Below are 21,862 nucleotides of genomic sequence, written 5' to 3'. Positions count from 1 at the left end.
TCCTAAATTCCTCCTCTGTGTTTCACCCTCAGCTCAGGTGTCAGGAATTTGCCAGGGGACAAACAAGGGTTGTTTAAAGCTCACTTTGGTAGTGAGGAAAATCTTTTGGAGCCCCCATAGTCACTCATTTACTGCTTTGTATTTGGGAATCCAAAAACTGCTGCAAGTCACAATTCTGAGTCTTAATTTCTAATTTCCCTGAACAGTTCCTAAGTCCATATTCATGTAGCAAATTGATGTCACAGTTGTTCATAGGTTTTGTTGCAGTGTCAGCATCAATCCCTGATCTGTGCCTCCATCACTAGGAGGAGTTAAATGTAATTTTTAAATGTCTTAATTGGCTTAATTTGTCTTTATAACCAAAGAAAACACAAAAGAGTGGTGTTTTCACTGCTGGAGTTTGACCCATAACGAGGAGCACCCAGCAGATGGCATCAGAGATCTGGGAATGCCAATTTTGGGCCAGCCCGTGCCAGGCTGGCAGTGCCACTGCTGCCTGAGGTGAAGAAGCTCTGGCTGCAGGGCTTTAATTGGATGGTGACAGTTCCAGAGTCACTGCTGTGCTGAGCATTTCACAGCCCTGCAGGGCTTTCAAATGATTGGCACTTCCAGCTAGGCCACAGCATGGATATGGCTTCGTTGTGGGGGAAAAATAAAAGATTTTGGAATGGTTTGGGTTGGAAGGGACCTTGAAGATGATTTTATGATGATTTTATTTCCAGCCCTCCTGCCATGGCAGGGTGTGGAGAGCTTGCTGCTCTTTGATCCTAAAACTGGGATTGGCCATAAACACAGTGCTGTGTTCAGGGAAGATCGTTCAGTGCCACAGATCTGATTTTCTCCTTGTTTTCTCTCCCTTTAGGGTTTTATGGGTGTGGTGCATTTTTCCTGTTGGCTTAGTCCTTGCTGCAGAAATGGGAGGGTTTTTTTGCACCTGGGATGTCCAATTTCCTCGTGTGCTCTGGCCAATTTTGTTTGCAAGTCATCACATCTCAACGTTTTTCAGCTCAGCCTCTGAATTTTTGTATTTTGCAGAGCTCCTGTGCCAAGCCATCATTTGGTATTTTTATATGTGTAAAGCAGAACATGCAGGAAACACTTTTTTTATTCTAGAGTTGTCATTGTGGAAGTGACTTTGCAGATGGTGCATCAGCTGCTTGGAAGTATTTGACAGCATCCTATTTTGCTTTTTAATAACCTTTCTGTCATGAAGATCTGCAATTGTTTCTGAGTTGGCACTTACTCTGTTCAGCACCCCATGTTCTAAGGGCTTCTTATTTTTGGCAGATTGGAATCTTATCTCTAATAATAATGTTCCCTTTACCTGAACAAGAGAACTGTGACAGAAGCCCATGAACCAAACCCTGGTGCTCTGTTCACCCCTGAACACCTCACGAGTCATTCAGGTGCACTTGGCAATAGAAATGTGGAAATGTCCTGGTCAGAATGCCAAGAGTTCATTGTCCTCTGTGTTGGCAAGGGACTTGTAGGGAACCTTGGGGGTGAAATGTGTCACAAAGTGCTGTTCTTTCATCTCGGGGCTTTTGGAGCACTGGGCTGAGGATCCCTTACTCATGGAATCACCTTTTCAGCTTTATCTTGTTTTAAAGTACAATTTTAATACAGGTTTTGTTTTGCAAGTCACAGAGTCACCCATGGCTGGGTTTTCACTTGGCTGCAGCAATTAAAGCAGTAAAATACAGGTGAAATTCAGCTCATTTTGGTGCCTGCTGTCAAGGAGCTCCCAGATTTTTAAAGCTTGGTAAAACCTCTGTCAGGCACAGTGGGATCAATTCCTGCACTTAGGGGATTTGCAAGCCTGGTTTGTGATTCTATCTTCCCACGGGATGATCTCCAGTGAAACCTTTATTAATCCCCATTTTTTAGAGCAGATCTGGGCTCCCTTTACACTCCACCATATCAATGTGGTGGATAATTATTCAGTAATTACAGGAAATGGTGTGTATCTGAAGCACTGATAATTTTGTGGTAATAAAATCACATCCAAGGGCAAAAAGAGACTGAATTCTGAATACTGAATCCACATTTCTGTAGGAACAACAGAACTGAGCAGTTTAGTTTGCATGAGTCAGTGGTTCAGATAATTTCTCTAATGTTATTCTAATAGCCTGATTCATGAGAGAGAAAAAAATATGAATATATATAGGCATAATAAGGCCTGACAAAAATTATTTACAACCAACTTTGTCTTTATTTAGATTGTGTGAGTCACGCAGAAAACCAAATTATTTTCTAATTAAACTCTGACTGCTGGTGGGGCTGCACAGAACACCAAACACAGCCAGGAAGGGTTCCCCCAGCATTAAGAGGAATTTCATCCAGATGATAAAAGGTGGAATAAAAAATGGAATAAAAAATCATAAACATGAGGAGAGCACCAGGATGTGCTCAGTGTTGGACTCCAGGCTAGGCCAGGGCTGCTCCCAGCCATTCCTTAAGGGAAAATTCCTGTTGGATTTCTCAACACAGCCCAGCAAAGGGAGGAAAAACCTTATTCAGGGGAGTTTTAGAGTCTGCCAAGTTTTACCCTTCAAGCACAGTCCAGAATTCCATCAAATCATCAAATTTGGGTGCTTTTCCTGCTTTTTCTGTAACAATCAGGGTTGTGCACACCAGGCTTACAACACACAGTTTTGGGGTTTTTAAAATTCTGTTCAGAGTTTAAATTTCTGCTGTCTCTTGGGTATCTGGGATTTGTCTGAATTTAACCAAACTCCTGTGTAAAGCCTGGCCTTTGACCAACAACCTATAGCACACAAAATATATTTATTTTTAAGATAAAACTGGCTGCCTTTGGGTACAATCAACTCAGAGGAAAATCATTAATCCCAACACACATGGCCAAGGACTGCTGGTAGCTCCAACACTCCTTTTTATTAACACTTGGGGGGAAAATAATCAAACATTCAGTTCCATTGCTGCTGTGAAAGCACTTTCCCCTCCAGTTTTTAATCCTGCTGTTAAAAGTTCAGCCAGAAGAGCTTTGCTTTGCTTCTGAAAATGCCTCCCAGCAGCGATGTTGAACATATCAGGGATCAAACAGCCTCTGGGAAAGGTTTAAAACTAAAGCTTGTCCCTGATTGTAGGGGTCTGTTATGTGTTCAGGTGTTTGTTGTGTGTGTGCTACCCAAAACAAATCATTGTGCTCATTTCAGCTCCTGAGGAGTCAAGGGTCAGTTGGAGATTTTCAGCATGGCATTTATAGGAGTTGACTTTTCCTTTGCAGAAAATGCTGCTGCAACATGTGTGAAGTTAAATCTAAATATGAAAAATTACTATTTAAAAACCTAAATATTAAAAATCACTATTTTTTATCTAAAGGAACAAAATGGACTTCACTGTAGAAGAATTTTGGTCCCAATGACACATTTTATTGCAGTCACAATACTTGATTTTAGACAAGTGGTAGGAAAATCAACTACAGAATTTATTTTACTCCTCAACTTATTTGTTAATTTGACAGATCTACAGTTGAAGATGTACTTCTAAATATCTGAGTGCAAATTTGCATTTCTATCTACTGACTGAAAGCCCCAAAGACTACACACAAGGTTTTTATCTGGGTTTTTCTGTCACACCAGGGCTGCATGAACAGGAATGCACACGGAGCCCTGGCTGCCTGGTTTAGCTCCAGCTCTGAGCCCAGATGAGCCCAGATTGATTGAGGAAATGTCAATAGAGTGAGAGAAAAGGGCTGGGCTGGATCAGGGCTCTGGATGCAGCTCTGAGCAGCTTCCACGCCCAGATCAAACCTGCTCCATCCCTAATCCAAGCCAAGCAAAGAGTTAAAGCTATAAAATATCTATAAATGAAATAAAACCACCACAGGCTCCTCTGGGCAAACTCCTGACCCTGAGAGGGAGGAATTTCTTCCCAATATCCCATCCAAACCTCCTCTCTGTCAGTCTGCTCCATTGATTTGTTGGTAAGTGCCCCACCAAAACAAGAACATACACACACAAAAAACCACGGAGCTGCTGCTGAGCTCGATTTAAGAGGCTCTGGCTCGTGATAAACCTGGGAGAGGAAGCCTTTATCCCTGTCATTTTGTACCCCAGCCTGTCATTATTCATCTGAGCTCCCAGCAAATGTTAGCCAGGGAAATCTCTGCTCTTTGGAAATGCATTATTGGAGTCTGTTCTTGTGGACAAAGAGCTGTCAAATAGCATTAGCACAGCCTGTCCATCTTTCATGGGTTTTTTTTTAAGATATAAAGCTTGGAGCAATATGGTAACAGTCTGTAGATTTAATTAAAGGTTGCAAAGTAGATGCTTTATCTGATTTATCAAGAAGGCACAGGTTTGCTACTGATAATTCATAGGGCTCAGGAGAGATTTCATCTGCTCGTCACCCAGTGCACTGGAGAAGAAATTTTCCTTCCAATCATTGTAAAGCACCTCAGGATTCCAGGGAGCTGGAACCACGAGGATCATTCCAGCATTCTCTGGCTGCTGCGTGTGCAGGACAAGTTTGAATTTCCAAATCTGATGGCATTTGGTGAACTGGAAGAGGGAAATGTCAGCAGGGCAGGGGCAGGAAAATCCTCAAGGGAAGGGAGACAGAAGGACAACCTCAGGCAGGCTGGCACTGGTGTCAGCAGAGCTGGGAATTCCCACCAGGAATTTCTGCTGGGGGCTGAGCAGCAACACGTGGCTGATAGCAAAGCAAAGCTCTGAGACCCCACAGGGCAGAGTTCCAGGGTTCGCTGGGCTCCCAGGAAAGGCAGGAATGCTGTTCACACCTGGGGATGCAGCACAGCCGGCCTTGCGGGTGATTCAGAGGTGCTCATCTCTGTAATGCCAGACTGCAGAGAAAAGGTCAAACCCACCTTCATTTATCACTCCAGTTTTCCCCTGCAGTATCAATTTGGGCTCGGTGGCAGTTAAACCAGAGGAGGAATTGATTTTCTGGGGGTAGAGTGCAGATTTTAGCTGGATACAAAAGTAAACCCGTTCCCACTGTCAGACACGGGGTTGGATTGTGTCCTTCATCCTCTTTTTTGGGCAGCCTCCAGAGCAGCTTCATACCTTTGGATTATTTAGAAAAAGCTTTTAAAGGTTTTGTTGAACAAATTGCTTTCCAGTGAGAAAAGGACAACTTTTTCTGAAGAAGGGAGATGTATTTTTACCCGGTTCTAACAAAGTGATTGGAGCTGGCAGCTCAGTTATGAAGTCAGAGTTTCATTTTTCAGAAATTACACGGCCACCAAAAGACTGGAGGAAGAAGTGTCAGTAACAAACCTGTAGTAAGAATTATTCTATTGTCTGTGGACCGTTTTCAAATCTGGTTTTGACTTTTCTCAAAATAATTATTCTGCAGGAGATCAGGCACTGAGACAGGAATTGCAGTGCTGACGTCTCAGCATCAACATCCCAGCTCCCAGTTTCAGTTCATTATTTCACCAGCTGTGTCCCCTTTATTTCCTTGGTGACTGAAGTGATTTAACAAGTTCCTTGAGACTCTTGAAATGCTGGGTTCAGAGAACCTGTAGATAGGATGGATTTTCTGTTTGCAGTCACGTAATTACCAAGTTAAAAATCTGTCTTTTCCTTCAAACACGAACGCTTCTTGTGTGGGGTGGAGATTTGCTACGCAGAGCTTTAAAAGAACTCAGCCAGCTACAGAAAAATCTGAGTCCAGAGCTCAATTTTTTTCATTTTTAGTGCTTGTGTTTAGTTGATGGCAGCGTGTCCTTTAGATTGTAGGTAAACAGATAAATTTGTAGATAAGTAGTTCCAGTAAGCACAGAGCATTCAGCACCAAGCTGATATTTCCAGGGATCTCATTCCACCATTGGCTAAAAAACATGTTTAACATTTTCTGCCAACCAGAAAATGACTTCTTTTCCCTCCCTCTGCTGTTTGATTTGCTCTGCTGTCTTTGCCCACTGCATTTTCCCATCCAGCGTCCCCCAGCCACGTTGCAATTCTGATGATTAAATGTGCAATTAAGTCTTAAGCACTATTAGCACGAGGGATTTGGAAATGAGGATGAGGCTGTAACACTGCCATCAAATGGAAATGGCAGCAGCAGTGGCACTTTGCTCCTGCAGGAAGGGCTGGGTGGCTCTGCCATGCAAATTCCTCACAGGAGGCAGCATCAGGACCCCTGGAGCCAGCAGCAGCCTGGAATGGATTTATCCTCAGTAATTTCTGGAATTATGTGCGTGCTGACAACATACAAATGGCACAGTGCAAATGATATTATTTTAACTTGTTTATCAACTTGTCATCCCAGCCTTTTTCTTATTTTTCCCCCCTCCAGTGCAGCGGTGTAAATCTGACTCATGCAGAGAAAGTCACAAAGATGCACTGGCCTGTCTGGATTCCCAGCAATATTATTATGAGAAATACATTAATTTGTCTGTATGGAAAGGATTTAAAGGTTGTTGCATTCATTTGTTACCAGAGCCTGAGCACTTCATCACACAGACTGGCTGCAGCAAGAAAATTATCTCTTCTTCTGAACTCCATTAACAGCACTTTTACAGGGTCCTGAAAAATATAAATACTGGAGGATGTTAATGGAAATGACACCTGTAGCTGATGTATTGGTGCCAGGAAATGTGATTAAGTGTCCTGTTAATTAACTCCTTTGCTCTGGTACTTGTAAAAGGAGTCATTTTTTAAAGGTAGCTGAACTGCCTAGAAAAGGGCACTGCTCAGACCTGGGGGATGTGGGATTTTACCTGGAGAATTTTACCTGCTTCTGATTTTAAATACTTCAATTGCACACCTGATTTCCAAGAACCCAGCAGAGACATAAAGCTGGAAAATCACTTACAGGACCTGGTTCACTGCCTGTTTATTCCCTTTGGTAGAAATTGCTGAAATACTGTCAGGATAATTAAAAAATATCCCATCACTCCCCATACAAAAATACTTAAGATGACGATTACGTGTTAGAAATGAGATTGATGCCACCAGGATTCCTCTTTACTGCTCCTGCTCTGGCCCAAGCAGGGGACAAATGCCCCTGGCCCTCATCCTTGTGTGTAACTCATTACTGGGCCTGGATCACTCCAGCTTCTCCCCAGATTTTTCTGTCCAAGCTCTGTCCAGCTCTGTGTTTCAGAGTGGTGCAGCCTTGGTGAAGAGACACAGGGCTTTTTTTTCTGTATTAAAACAGAAAAAAGGCACCTTTTGGTTCAGGAAATTAGAGCCACCAGCACTGTGAGTTGTACCTTTCAGAACAGCGATTTGCTGGCTATTTAACAGGGCAATATTAATTCCTGTCAGCTCTCATTTTCATTTTTTGGAGCTGCTTTCGTTGACAGAACCGCTGTAATAGCAGCAGTTGTAAAAATTATCAGCCCAGCTCTGAACACTCCTCACAACCACAGGGACATTAACTTGCCTCTGGCTCTCCTCATTTGCATTCTGAGCTGTTAATGAGCTAATGACGGTGCAGGTTTAATGAGCAGAGCATCACCGAGTGGCTCAGAGTTCAGGAAGTGCTGAGTGAAGCTTTAATTACCCCTGGCCCAGGTCATTAGCTGCACAACTACCTGTGCCCAGCTATCGCTGTCCTCTCTGGCACTGATGAATTCGGGGCTCTTTGGGTTGGGAAAAATGCTGAGATCCTTTCCATGAACAATTCAGTGGCTGGGTCAGAGACTGAGCCCACTCTGCCTTCCTTCCTTCACCCCTCGTGCTGCTGCACAGTGCCTTTAATTACAATTCTCCAGCCTGACTTTCTGTTAACTTTGCTGCAGCTGGGCAGGCAATCATTGCAGGGCCTTGCAAAAAAAAAAAAAAAAAAAAAAAAAGAAATTAAGCAACAAAAATTTAATTTTTCATAATGGAGTTGCTCCTTTAATTTTTCATAAAGGAGTTACAGTTTCTAGTGGCTGATCCTGGTTGTGTTGTCCTTGAACTCAGAGATGCCTCAGTTCCCAAAATCACGTGTAAACCAATGTATCATTATCCCTACCCCCGATAATTTTGGAGTGGATTTTGGCAACTGCAATACACTTCTAAAATAAATAGAATTTTACACTTCTAAAATAAATAGAATTCATTTCAGCTGCTGTGAAAAGGGTGGCTTAAAGTTTACATGGGGTAATTTTTGTCTGAGAGGTTGCAAACCTGTTTAATCCATTTTCCTCTGCACTTTACATGTGTAATTGCACTTGCCTGCAAAGAGCATTTGAGTGAATGCACAGATCAAAGGAGCTGACAGCTCACATAATAAATCCTGTTTGCTCCTAATAGAGCTACAGGGCTGAGCATTTGCATGCACAAATCTGGGGAATTTTAAATATCTGAAGTTACACAGCAATCAAGTGGTATCAATCTCATTTCTAACAGTTAATCATCATCTTAAGTATTTATATATGGGATATTTTTAAATTATCCTGACAGTATTTCAGCAATTTCTACCAAAGGAAATAAACAGGCAGTGAACCAGGACCTGTAAGTGATTTTCCAGCTTTGTATCTCTGCTGGGCTCTTGGAAATCAGGTGTGCAATTGAAGTATTTAAAATCAGAAGCAGGTAAAATTCTCCAGGTCACAACCCTGAAAAGGCAAAGAACCAGTGACAGTCTCCAAATTCCATCTGATTTGCCCAGGACAATGACACTGATTTAGAGCCCTGAGTAATCCCCTGATCAGTTTTCAGAGGGATTGAGGTTAATGTTTAGTACTGAACATAAAGCACAGGTGATGCTGAGGGTTGCTGTATTCCATGTTCTGCCCTTCTATTTCCCATTTTCCTGCATTTATCTTCAAAACCCATAATTAAACTAATGAACCTCTCTGCCTACTGCTTGTCTGACAAGGAAATCACTTTCAGACACTTGAAAAGGCAGCCCAGGAATTACTCAGCTGGCAGTTTGGATCTGAGCTATCCCTCACTCCTCAAAGCCATTAGGAAGGCTCTTGACACGTGGAATATTCGAGTTGAGGAGAAGCAGCAAAGGAAAGACAAGTTGCAGTCTGGATGAATTTACTGCCAAGGCTAAAGGACTTTTGAGCAGCCCTCATTTCCCAAAGAACAGCTGGTTTAATTCTCTGAGCCAGCTGCTGAGCCAATAAATGCAAACTCAGAGGTGGGGATTGAAATAGGTGTTAGACACCCTTCAAAATTCCACAGGGCTTCAGGGCATGCAGGAATCCCAGCCTCAAAAAAGGGATTTATCTTCCAACTTCTTCAGGCTGGAGTGCTCACAGCCTCAAGTGATGGATATTGTGAAGTTGGGCCTTCAAAATTAGGTGAAGGAAGTTATGAAAAGATGGAGTTTAGGTGTTGGGAACTTTGTTTTGCAGCAAGACCTTGAGGCTCAGATGTATTCCCAAAAGTAACACCCTGGAGCCTGCTGTTCCCATAGACTCCCTCCACTCCTTCCCATTTCCTTGTGCATTGAAAATCTAGTTGTTAGTTAAAGAGGTTATTAATTAATACAGGACACCTGCCTTTCTCCATCCCTCCAGATCCAGAGGGCTCACTTCAGGTGTTGCTGCCAAAAATGCAGTTTCCAGCCTGAGTGCCTCCTTGGTTTGAAAACTCCTTTGCAGCCCCACAAATCCTCTGGAGTTTTGTTTAAAACAAAAAAACAGCACTGCTGAGCAAGGCAGAGTTAAACCTGCCCCATCCCCAGAGGGCAGAGCACAGCCCAGCACTTCCCACCAAAATATCCCAATAAAGCAGTGGGGAAAGGATCTTGGTGAGGCTCAGTGGCACTTCCATCCCAGCCAGGTCATTTTTCAGCTCAGTCTCTTTCCCTCTGGTGCTGGGTTGGATCCCTGGTACCTCTGGAGCAGCAGCTCTGACAGCATTCCTCTCCCTTCAGCACGGACTAAATGCAGGCTGTAATATTTCATTAAACTGTTCCCACTTCTTCAGCTTGCTGTCTATGAGATGCTGGATGGTTAGCAAAAAAAATAATGGATTAACAGAATGCTACATTCATTTTTCTCTAACTTCTGGGTCAAATTTAATCAGCTTACAAGCCAAAGAATGCTTTCTGCCACGGCAGTAAACACAGCTGGGATCCAAAGTGGAGCTGTTGGGGGCAGAAAAAAGGCTCCTGATGTTGGATTGTCAGCTAAATTCTTCTTTCAGGCTCTTTCTCACTGCTTGTGATCCTTGGGAGCAAGAGGCAGTTTTTAATTTCAGCAGGCCAGGTTGTCTGGGTCCCAGGATTGCTCATGTGGCTCCTGTCAGACTTTTCTCATTGCTAAGAAATCCCAGCCCTGCAAGTGCTGAAGGAAAACATTTATTTCTGCAGCAGAGCACAAGTGGAGGGATCAAAACCAGAGAGGAAACAGATTTATTGTGTGAGGTGGGGCGGGGTTTGCCCTGGCCTGGCTTTCTGACAATAACCAAAGCTGTCTGCAATGCTGCAGGTCCCCAGCAAGGGCAGGGAGGGCTGGGCATTTATCATCCATTTCTCACATTCCCTCCTGGTGTGCACAGCCTCCTCTGCACTGGGGAACAACAGAACAGGGAAAGGAGGAGTCTGACTTCACTGAGAAACTGGGGGGGAAAGACTTTTTGTCAAATATTGACTGAGAAAATGGAGATATTATACATTATCCTTCAGAGATCTTCTTAATTCTGACAGTTCCAATGTAAATTTGGTGAAGGGATCTATTTTCCCCTTCGAGTTGTTTGCACTTCACCAGGATAATGTAAAACCAGGATAATTTTACACCAGGATAATGTGCTTTTTCCCAAATGCCCCATTGTGCTTTCAGCCATTTACATTTCTGACACCTTAATGCACACTCTCTGCTGCTGAAATGAATGTTTCATTAACAGAATTCAATAGAATCCTAATTTGTTTTTATCTAATTATGTGTCCTTTCAGTTGGCCCTCATAAGAATTTAGCTCCTTATCTCACTGCTGGGATGCTCCAGCCATAAGGAATTTTGGTGGGGTTTTTTTAACCTCTGCATGCAATAAAACAGCTCTGGAGGATCCCAGTGCTGCCACAAGCTCAGCCAGGGTTTACAGAACATCAGGGAATTTCTGGGCCTGCAGAAAAATGGGAAGATTTTTGGTTTGAGCACATCCACATCTCCAGGTGTTGCTTTTTTGGGAGGCAGGGAATGCAGGTGGGAAAAGCAGGGCACTATTCCCATCCCCTCCCTGCAGTGCCCAGCACCTTGGTTGCTGGTTTGGCCATTTTTTCATTGGAATTACCTCCAGAAATTCAAATTTTGTTTTCTTCAGTCAGAATCTCACCGGGGCCATGTTGCAGTGGAAAGCAGAATTTTTTTGCTGGAGTTTTTTAAATGCTCGGAAAAGTGTTTCTCTCTCTCTTTTTTTTTTTTTTTTTTTTTTTTTTTTTTCTTCACAAGCAATGCCAGTGTAGCTTAATTAGAGGAAAGCAAGGAGGTTCATAAAGCACTGCTGTATTAATTACTACTGAAATATTACAGGTAGCATGGGGAGCACAAATCTCATGGAATAATTTCACCAAAATCTGTGACTTTCTCTATGTTTTCCAACTCCTGCTTCTAGTCTAACTGAACCCAAACCAGAATATCATCTTTTGATCACAATATTTTTTTTTTCTCCAATTGTTTGTAAAGCAGTGAATTGTACAGCATGTTCTGAATATCAGAAATCATTTCCTTGCTTGGTCAGGAGCCAGTAATAAAAGAAAATATAATGAGCTAATTTCAATTCCAAATGAACTCATTCCTGTGCTGGCTGCTGAAAATGCATGAGCCACTGGCACAAGGAATTTGGATTGTCCCTTTTTCTTCCTGCATGCCCACAGCAAACATCCAGGCTGGAATGGTTTAAAATGACAGGTTGGAGAAGAAAATGACCACCTGTTCCAGCATTGGCATTGTCTGGCCTGGTTTTTGAGCTCCTGATCCACCCAGAGAGCTCCAGGGAAGGTTTAGAGGCACCAGGGCAGGAGTGTGCTGCCTTGGGCTGTACAAAATCCCAGCAGGTTATATAAAATATATATTGTATAAAATATTGTTGCATGAAATCCCAGCAGGTTGTAAAAAACATGTATTGTATAAAATATATATTGTATAAAATATATATTGTATCAAATACTCTTGTATGAAATCCCAGCAAGTTGTGTAACATAAATATTGTATAAAATATATATTGTATAAAATATATATTGTATCAAATACTCTTGTATGAAATCCCAGCAAGTTGTGTAAAATATATATATTGCATAAAATATATATTGTATCAAATACTCTTGTGTGAAATCCCAGCAGGTTGTCAGGGGTGAGCAGAATCCTGCTCTGTGCCAGCCTGGGGTGGGGCTCACCTGCTCTGCTCAGGTCACAGAAGGAACAAGTGCAAAAATCACTTTGTCAGCTCAGTTTGGGTCTGATTCAGGTCTGAAGCTCCAGAATGAGGGGCATGAAGGTAATTAAACCCCTGAATTCCTCCCTCTAAAACACCATTTTGGGTAGTGGTAGCTAATCCTTTTTAAATTAAGTCCCTGAACAAGCTCTTAAAATCTCACAAAATGTCCCCCTGCTCTTGTCACAAAATTGCCAAGATTGAGGTAACAAGATATCGACTCTGTTTTCTGCTCCCATGTTTCCAAAATGTTCCAAAGGATTTTTATATCAGTATTCAGAGCTGCAACACAGACTTTAAATGCCTTGAGCTCTTATAGGAGGGATTTTATCTTTGTTTTTTACTTTGGGAAGCCTTGTGGCAATCAAACTGTGAATCTGCTAAAATCTGTGGCAACACAGCCCAGGGAATGTTAACAAGGCTGTGGGAGAAAAAGGAACTGGAGCTGGTTAAATTGGAATGTCGTTCCAACCACTAACCAAAACCACAAAATGTGCTGGTGGAAGGCAGGGGGTTGGACTGGGTGGTCTTTAGGGTCCCTTCCAACCCAACCATTCTGTGATTTGAGGATTTTTTCTGAGCTAAAACCCCACCAGATTTCTCTTCCCACTCCTCCTTCCCTCAGTGTTGTCCTTCCCTACCTGCCCTTCCCATTTACTCTGGATGCTTTCAAACAGACACCAAATATTATTTTTTGAGAGCATTTAAAACCCCAATTCACTCTTCCCAGCAGCTCCAGCTTTTCATCCTCAAGCTGGGACAAAACTGATGATGAATTAGCCAAGCCAGTGACTGGAAATCTTATTTTGAGCCAGCAGCCTCAGTTTCCTCTGCTCAGGGAGGGGAAAATCGACCTTTGTATCTGTCAGGAGCACTGACTCACTGCTGACAAACCATGGGCACTGCTGGAGAGACAAACCAGGGCTGAAAGTCCCCTTTGCTCTGCCTCAGGGCTTCACATGGGCCTGGGGAAGAGCCCCAGGCTCCTCCTGCCTCATCCAGGTATTGCCCAGCACCAGGAATGGTGGCCCCAGATAAACCATTCCTCACTGGGAGCTGAGCTGGGCCCCAGCTGGAGCTGGGATTTATCCTGGGAGTGACTGGGAATCTGGGATTTATCCTGGGAGTGACTGGGAATCTGGGATTTATTCTGGGAGTGACTGGGAATCTGGGATTTATCCTGGGGCTGACTGGAAATCTGGGATTTATCCTGGGAGTGACTGGGAATCTGGGATTTATCTCAGGATTGACTGGGAATCTGGGATTTATCCTGGGAGTGGCTGGGAATCTGGATTTTATCCTGGGAGTGGCTGGGAATCTGGGATTTATTCTGGGAGTGGCTGGGAATCTGGGATTTATCCTGGGAGTGACTGGGAATCTGGGATTTATCCTGGGAGTGACTGGGAATCTGGGATTTATTCTGGGAGTGGCTGGGAATCTGGGATTTATCCTGGGAGTGGCTGGGAATCTGGATTTTATCCTGGGAGTGACTGGGAATCTGGGATTTATCCTGGGATAGACTGAGAATCTGGGATTTATCCTGGACTGGGAATCTGGGATTTATCCTGGGGCTGACTGGGAATCCAGGCTTTATCCTGACTGGGAATCCAGGATTTGTCCTGGGGCTGACTGGGAATCTGGGATTTATCCTGGACTGGGATTCTGGATTTTATCCTGGGGCTGACTGGGAATCCGGGCTTTGTCCTGACTGGGAATCCAGGCTTTGTCCTGGACTGGAATCTGCTGGGACCCAGCAGGGCAATCCTCCCTGGGCAGTGCTGGGTGGGCACAGGTCCCATCCTGCTGTCCCTGATCCCACTCTGCCTGCCCTGGGTGAGGAAGAGGCAGAGGGGGAGGAAGCTGAGGGATGTCTGTGGTTCTGTTGTTTCTCTCTGGAGATTCTTGATAAGGCTCAAATTGTGCTTCTGGCAGAACTGGGTGAGAATTCGGCAAAAGCAGCAGAGAGAACAATTCCCAGAGCAATCCAGAACATCCCAAGGATGCTCTGGCACCCCAGTTTGGATTCAAATGTGGTCTAAAATAGAAAGCAAAGCAATTAACCTGCACAATTAACTGCTGGTGTTATTCAGTGGAGCAATCCAGAAATTCCAGAAGATTCCACACCCTGCTCCATCTCCAGCTGATCCCAGCAGAACTTCCTGGAGGGTTTGGAGTAAGAACACTCTGAAAACATGGTTTCACAACACAGAATGTTTTGGTGGGCTCACTTTCCCTCTCCCCTCTCCTCAAATCTGTGATTTAAGTGTGACTGGACAATGTGCTGAGGTAAAAACTCCAATTCCAGCCGAGGTGAAGGAGTCTTTCCTTCATTTCTTCTAATTCAGCTTAATTGCAAAATATGTGGTGTGATATTAAGTTTGGCTTCAGACTGGTGGCATGGTAATGGTTTTAATTTTCTCTCTCAGCTTGAAGACTGCCTTGTAAACATTGCCTGACAGGCATATCTTTCATCTCACTGACAGCAAACTGATCTGTCAAAAATCCCAGTTAATATTCCGAGAGGGAGAAGGAAAGTAATGCAATTCAAATCAGGTTAAATCACTTAAGATTTGGGATTCCTCCCTCTGAATCCCTCAGGAGCCTCATGAAGGTGTCATTCTGCACGTGGGATGTCCAGCTGCAGTGGAACTCTGCCTGTTTGTGCCACCAGGAGGAGGTTCAGGGTTTATTTGAGTGTCCTTGTCCTGCCCAGCTCTGCCCTGGGCTGCCCAGTGCTTCTCTCCTAGGTTGTTTCCATCTCTTCTGCATTTCTCTCAGTGAGAACACTGTTGATTTCCGTGCATTCCGTGAGCTGAAGATCTCTGATAATTTCTTATTTACATTTTAAAAGCCACCAAGTCAAGCTCCCAGCACTTCCTGCACACTTTGAAGAGGCTTTTCAGCGCTCAGATGGCTTCTCTGCTGAGCTGTGGTTGAAATTCAGGGATTGCAGTGGGCCAAGTGCAGCTCCTGCAGTGAATTTCCTGGTCTTGTAAGGCAGCTGAGAGCGGGGTTTGATCCTGTTGTTAATCACCACAATGGTAAACAATCCCTAATGTTAGGAATGCATTAAAGGCAATGACAAACAGCATTGCAGAGGGAAGTGGCGGGTGGCTGCATTTGCTCATTATCCACTGAATAACCCCAGCAGTTAATGCCTTTGCAGGCTAATTGCTTTGCTTTCTATTTTAGACCAGAAAAGTCATGTTTGAATACAAATTGGGCTGCCATGTTTATCATGGAGCATTTTTTTTTTATGACTAATTAACTTTCTTTTGCATTTAAACCACTAAAGCCAATTGAACTCTGGGCTCACGAGCACCACTCTCCTCTTTGAGGAACACATTTAAAATTCCAGCAAGGGATCCCAGATGATCTGAAACGCTTTATTGGCTCTTAGACCCTCACTTCAGATCACTCAAAAATCAAAGTGACGCTGCAGAAGATTGATTGTTGTGTGACTTGCAGAGTTCTCTGCTGTTTGCAGAGCAAACCCGTGAAATACAGGCGTGTTTACCAAATATTGTTCAGGAGAGATCATTGCAGGCACTCCAGTTAAATCTTTCTATTTGCCACAGTAATTGTTCTTTTACAATAACAGTGGGTGTGGGAAAAGAATAGTTTGGTTTCTGTAGATTGAGTTTTGGATTGGAGGTTTTTTACGTCTGTAAATCACAGAATCTTGTGACTTTTGCCTGATCCCTTCCCAGCTCCTCAGGAATTCTCCATCCCTTCCCAGCTCTCAGGAATTCTCCATTCCCTTCCCAGCTCCATTCCCTGCCCTGGACACACTCCAGCCCCTCAGTGTCCCTCTCGTGAGGGACCAGAACCGGACACTGTCACCTCCCCAGTGCCCGGGACAGAGGGACAATCCCTGCCCTGCTCCTGCTGGCCACACTCTTTTTTGCTACAATTTTTCTGGTTTTTTAGGTCGATGGAATCCTGGCTTGTCCACGAAGGTGAGTTAATCCCTGCAGATGGTTTAGCCCGAGGGAATGATGAATTTTGAACAAACTGTAATTGCAGCACGCATTTCCGTGGCAGAGAGCTCATGCACAGCTCAGTGCCTGAACACACTTTCTGATTTTAGTTGGTATTTTGATAACTCTCTTTTGCAGCTCCAAATGCACAGCACTGACAATCCTTTCAAACAGGATGACAGAAAATGCTCTCCTCCCCACAACTTTGGTCACTAGTGGGTTTTATTGACTGAGTGGCATTTTGGGTTTGCATTTATTTAAAACCCCAAATACATCCCAATGAGGTGTGTCCTGAGCTGACCTGCCAGTTTTATTTTTTCTGTCTTTTTTTTTTGGTGGGGGAAGAAATGAGTGCCATAGGGGCAGCAAAACCAAATTCTTTTGTTCTGTCGAATTCAGCATTTACTAAATTCCAACACAATTCCTGCCAGGTATTGCCAGAGAACCTGGATGTGCCAGCCTGCCTGGGTGTGCAGATGTTCCAGGCTCTGCCTGCCAACTTCCCAGAAGATTTTCTCTCTCGGACTGGGTTACTAAGACAACAGCTCCGCTCGATTCTTTGAAGCCAATTCATTATTTGAACGAGCAGAACGAGTCCTTCTGCCACTCCTTGCATTTCTCCAGTCATTTTTAGCTCTCACATTGCCTCGGGCTGGTTGCAGGGTGCTGACTTGTTAATTATGCAGCTTCTCTGTTCTCTGGAAGCCTGGGAAGGTGCTGGCAGATGCTGCTGGACCCTTTCTCAGTGAGATCCTTGTCTGGGATGCTGCTGTGTGACGGCCACAGGAGGATCAGCTCGGGCCCAAAAGGAAAATTCTGGGTTTCTGGTACATATTCATGAACAAATCCATCAAAAGGAGGTGGCAGCACGTTGTGGTTTCAGATTATAGTGATTCACTTCAGTGTAATGTGATCTGTGTAACATGCACTGGACTGAGAATCAAACAGTGGGAGGAGAACAAATACATTTGGCTTGAGAAGAATTTCTTTAAATGTCCTGGAAAACAAAAATGAATGATCCTTCAGGAATCCAGGAATGTGGCTGAGCTGCAGCATTACAGAAATTCAGCATTCCTACATCGCTGTCAGTGGTCTCTGTGATGGACCAGAGGGATCCATGGATTGATTTAAGATTAGTCCTTCCAACATTTTTAAGACTGAGCAGTGAAATAATTTTGTTGTCTTCAGTCCTCAATTTGAGGCACTTAAGAAAAATAAAAAACCCTGAACATGAGCTTGCTGGAGATTTGATCATTGCCATAAATGTTGCATTGAGGGTGCTCCAGGATAATGAAGATGGTTGGAAAAGCTGGGTAGAGGGAGAGAGGTTAGCTGAAGGAAACATCCTAATTGCATAAATCATTACTCCAGGGTAAAATGTAATGAGAATTTTTTCAAACATGAGCCGTCTGCACTGAGACATCTCTTTAACCTCATGCCATCATTCCACACCAATAATTGTTAATTTTAAATGAGTTCCTCTTCTACTTCCATGTCACTGATGCTTTTGATTATTCTGAAGGAATCACAACAATCCTCAGGACTGATTTCCCTATCAAAACAGCTTCCAGGTCCCCTGGTGGGAGCAGGTGACACTTGTGGCCATGCAGATCTCAAATTAAAGGGCTGCTCTGGTGTGACCTGGTTTGGTGACAGTCCATCCTAATTCTGCCATATTAAATAGCTGTAGAAAATCCAGATTTTGGGGTGAAATCCCCCACTGCACATTGGCACAAAGGGGTCACTCACAGTGTGCGGATGTTGCACTGAGGCACTTCCCTGCGTCTGGACCACCTCTGGGTCCTGAGCAGGAGTAAAAACCTCCCACGGTGATGCTGTAGGATTTTAGCTTTTATATTTTTCATCTATTTGTAATCCTGCAGTTCTTTAGTGTCTAACTCTAAATTCCATACACACAGTGGGAGCTGCTGCTTTCCCATTTTGGGCAGACACAACAATTCCTCTCCAGGCTGGGAACCAAGGGCTCCTCACTGCCTCAGGCCTGAGAGATGGAAACAAAAGGGAGTTGGGGGAGCAAACTGGGGGTAAATGACTTCATTAGCTGAAGCTGTAATTGGAACAGATGACCCCCAAAGTGCAAATGAACCAAACTTATAAAAGTGTACAAACCCATGATGTGTCATCTATTTTTGAGTGTAGACCCTGGTGGGCTTCATCTGCCCTATATGTACCTGAAGGCCCTACAATAAATACAACTGCTTTTTATTCCCTTAATTCTGTTGGGATTCTGGTTTTTTGTTTGAAAAGGCATCAAAAGGACGTGGTGGTGTGAATTTCTTTGCAGTCCCAGGTGAAAAACTGGAGCAAGACTGAAGGAGGGTTTTAATTCAGTGGCGGCCTGGTTTGAGGCAGGCCCGCCTGGGCCCGGCCCCGTCCCTCCCTCGGTGCTTGCTCACATTTCCACAAAAAAATCCCCTGCCACCTTCAGCTTTTCCCTGCCCCTGGGGAAATGCAGATCTCCATTTAGCTCACTAAAATGAGCCAGCTTTGGGGTTGTTCACATCTTCACCCTGAGCTCCCCTTCCTACCCTGCTCTTCCCTCCCAGGGATGCCATCACCGGAATTTTCTTTTCCTCCCTTCCAGCAGACAAATGAAGCTCTTTGTCTTATTTTTTTCTCTTTTGTTCAACGAGCTGCAGGTTTGATGCAAAACCCATGAATCTCCCGGTGTGTGTTGGATGCTTTTCCTTCCTCTTGCAGAGCTGCTTTTCCTTCTGTTCCCTGCTGGGGAGAGGTGAGAGCCTCCACCAGCTGCTGTCTGGGCTGGGTGTCGTGCTCCTCATGCTCCTTGTCTGCTCGCCAGCATCGCTTGCAGAGCTGGGATAACGCCAGAACAGGGAAACTGGGCTGAAAAAAGAAGAGGTGATTTAACATTTCGAAACTGGGCTGAAAAAAGAAGAGGTGATTTAGCATTCCGCCTGCGTTTTAATACCTGTAAATTCAAAACACCGAAAACAACTAACCAAATTAAAAAAAAAAACAACCAACCAAATTAAAAAAAAGAACTAAATAAAAAAAAAAAACCCAATGAAATTTTAAAAAAAAGCAACCAACCAAATAAAAAAAAAAAGAAAAAAAAAACCAACCAAAGAAAAGAAAGCCCCCAAAGCCCACAACCTCAATACCTACATGGCATAGCTTTATGGGGTTTTATGCAATTATGGGGCTTTAACAAAGGATGCTTTTAATTGTCTCGTGCTCCTCTATCTGGCAGCGATTCAGGCAAGGATGTTTCCTGTAATCCAACCTGCTCTGCACAGACCAGGCAGAGCCCCACCAGGAGGGCTGGAGGGAGATAGGGGACATTTCCAAACCCCTTTGCAGGGAAGTTTTGGGGTGGCAGACCCCAAAATTTGCCTCCTCCTGGCTGCTGTGAGGGGTTGTGCTGGAGCAGCAGTGCTTTTGGCACAGCACCAAAGGGCAGCAGCGTTTTTGTTGGAATTTGTGCTGGGTTTGACATGTCAGGGGCAGGAGAAGAGCTGAGATTCCGCCCCTTAATGATGATAAAAATGTGATGTTGTGAGGGTGGCTGCAGAAAGGAAAGCCACTGGGGTTTAGGTGTCACTTCAGCTCCTGTTGCTCTGCAATATTGGAGATGCTGAGGGCTCTTCCCAGCCCTGTCTGGGACAGTGAAGCAGACTTACAGGGAGGAATGTGAATGACAAATATGATTTTTTGACTGGGTTGTTGGGTTGGTGTTTTAAAAAATTCTTAATTTTCCCCAAATGAAGATTGATCAGCCCCTCAGTGCCTGGGGACATCAAGATGCACGGTTCCATTGTAGTGGCTTCATCTTCCAAATGACTGCTTTTATCTTCCTTTTTTTTCTTTTTTCAAGTACTTTCTGACTGATGCTAAAATTCTTGTCACTGAAAGACTGAGGAGTTGTCAGCAGAGCTGTAATATTTGCTTTTATCTGTCATGTATATCTTCACTTGCTTTGAGTTAATTTGTCACATATTTTATAATTACCATTAACCATCTGAAACCTTCTCTGGATGAAATGCTCTGCCAGCGTGGCCGTTTGCAGTTACTCACTTTCAATTAAGCAGATTTTTAAATAAACCTTTTGATCTTTTTGATATTTTCAGAGCCTGCCTTTTGGCTTCACCACACTGGATTTTGGCTTCTGGTTCATGAGTTTTGAGCAACCTTTTTGCCCAAATATCCTTGAAAATACTGCAAAGTTCATATAGGCTGATTTCATTGATACTTTTTGTATAAATTATATTATTTACATATATATAACATATATATGTTAAATTATTTCTGTTTAATTATATTATTGAGCTGTTAGGAGGTTTTCCCCCCCTTTCCTATATTTATCAGTAAAAATATTTCCCAGTTCAGTGAATCCTTTGCAATAAGCTACAAGGAGCTATTTAGCTCCCATATGCACAAGGTATATTTTATTTAATATAGATTTTTTTTTTTTTAATGTGTAGTTTGTGCTTCCTTAAAGGCTGAGCTGCTTTTTTTACTGACTCAGCTCCAAAAGTGCACCCAGAGTTTATTGCTTTGCCTTCCAGTCCTGCAGTGCAGTTGTTTCTGTTCTGGAATGTTTGGAAAATCTCTCCCTGCCAGATAAGGACGCATCAAAGCCTTTAATAGTTTATTTTACAAGGAGATTTTGGAGTCTTTCTAATCTGCTGGCAGGATTGCTTATCTTCTGCACTGCCACTTGTTGAGTGAAAGGATAATCCTCCTTTTGGATGAGGAATTTTAGAGGAAAAATGCCCATGTGAGAGGAGTTTATTGTGGTGCTTCTGCTGAAGTTCAGGGAAGTGACTGAGCCCTGATCAGATTTTCATCCTGCTGAGCTGCCAGCATTAACCACAACAAGAGCCAGGAAAGGAAAATCAACAGAATTATATAGAAAAAGGTTTCCTGCCTTTCTTCTAGAAATGAAGGCACAAGCAAAAAAAGGCAGTGAATCCATTTGAAAATGTTTTCTGGGATTGCTGAGGTGGTCTGGGCTGAGATGTCCTTTAAGGAATGGGCAGGACTAAATCAAAACTCCCTCACATATTCTGATTCTGGTAGCTTAAAAATGCTTCAAACCAAGCTGTTCTTCAGGGTCCTGTTGTTATTCTGAAATGAAAATGCCTAGAAATGTAATCTATAAAATTAATAAAAACAAACTAGTGACGTTAAAGGGCCTGGGGCTTTAAAAAAGTCAGATTTTCACCTTTTTGAGTTTTGAGAGGTGGCAACAACACCTGGATGTATCTAAAATGCACGGAGAGATTCCACTGGATATAAATTTTATTCTTTCCTGTCAGTGGTTTCAAGGGTTTGTCACAATGCAGTGGAGTCAAATTCCTTAATTTAAATTGGATACAGGAAAAAAAGCTGCAGGAGAAAAGCCACTAAAGAACTTTATCCATTCAAATCACCAACTGCTTACACTTTTAAAGTAAGAAATGTCACAAAACCTTGAATAATAGCAATAATAGGTTTGTGTTTTGCTCATTAAAACACCGAGTTACTAAGCACATTTATAAAGGCAATCCATGTAATTAGATTTGCATTTATACATTTTGTTTAGTGGC

The sequence above is a fragment of the Pyrgilauda ruficollis genome, unplaced genomic scaffold (genome assembly GCF_017590135.1).
Source record: "Pyrgilauda ruficollis isolate IOZ18807 unplaced genomic scaffold, ASM1759013v1 scaffold45, whole genome shotgun sequence".
Classification (NCBI taxonomy): domain Eukaryota; kingdom Metazoa; phylum Chordata; class Aves; order Passeriformes; family Passeridae; genus Pyrgilauda; species Pyrgilauda ruficollis.
Note: the sequence above shows the minus strand (reverse complement) of the source record.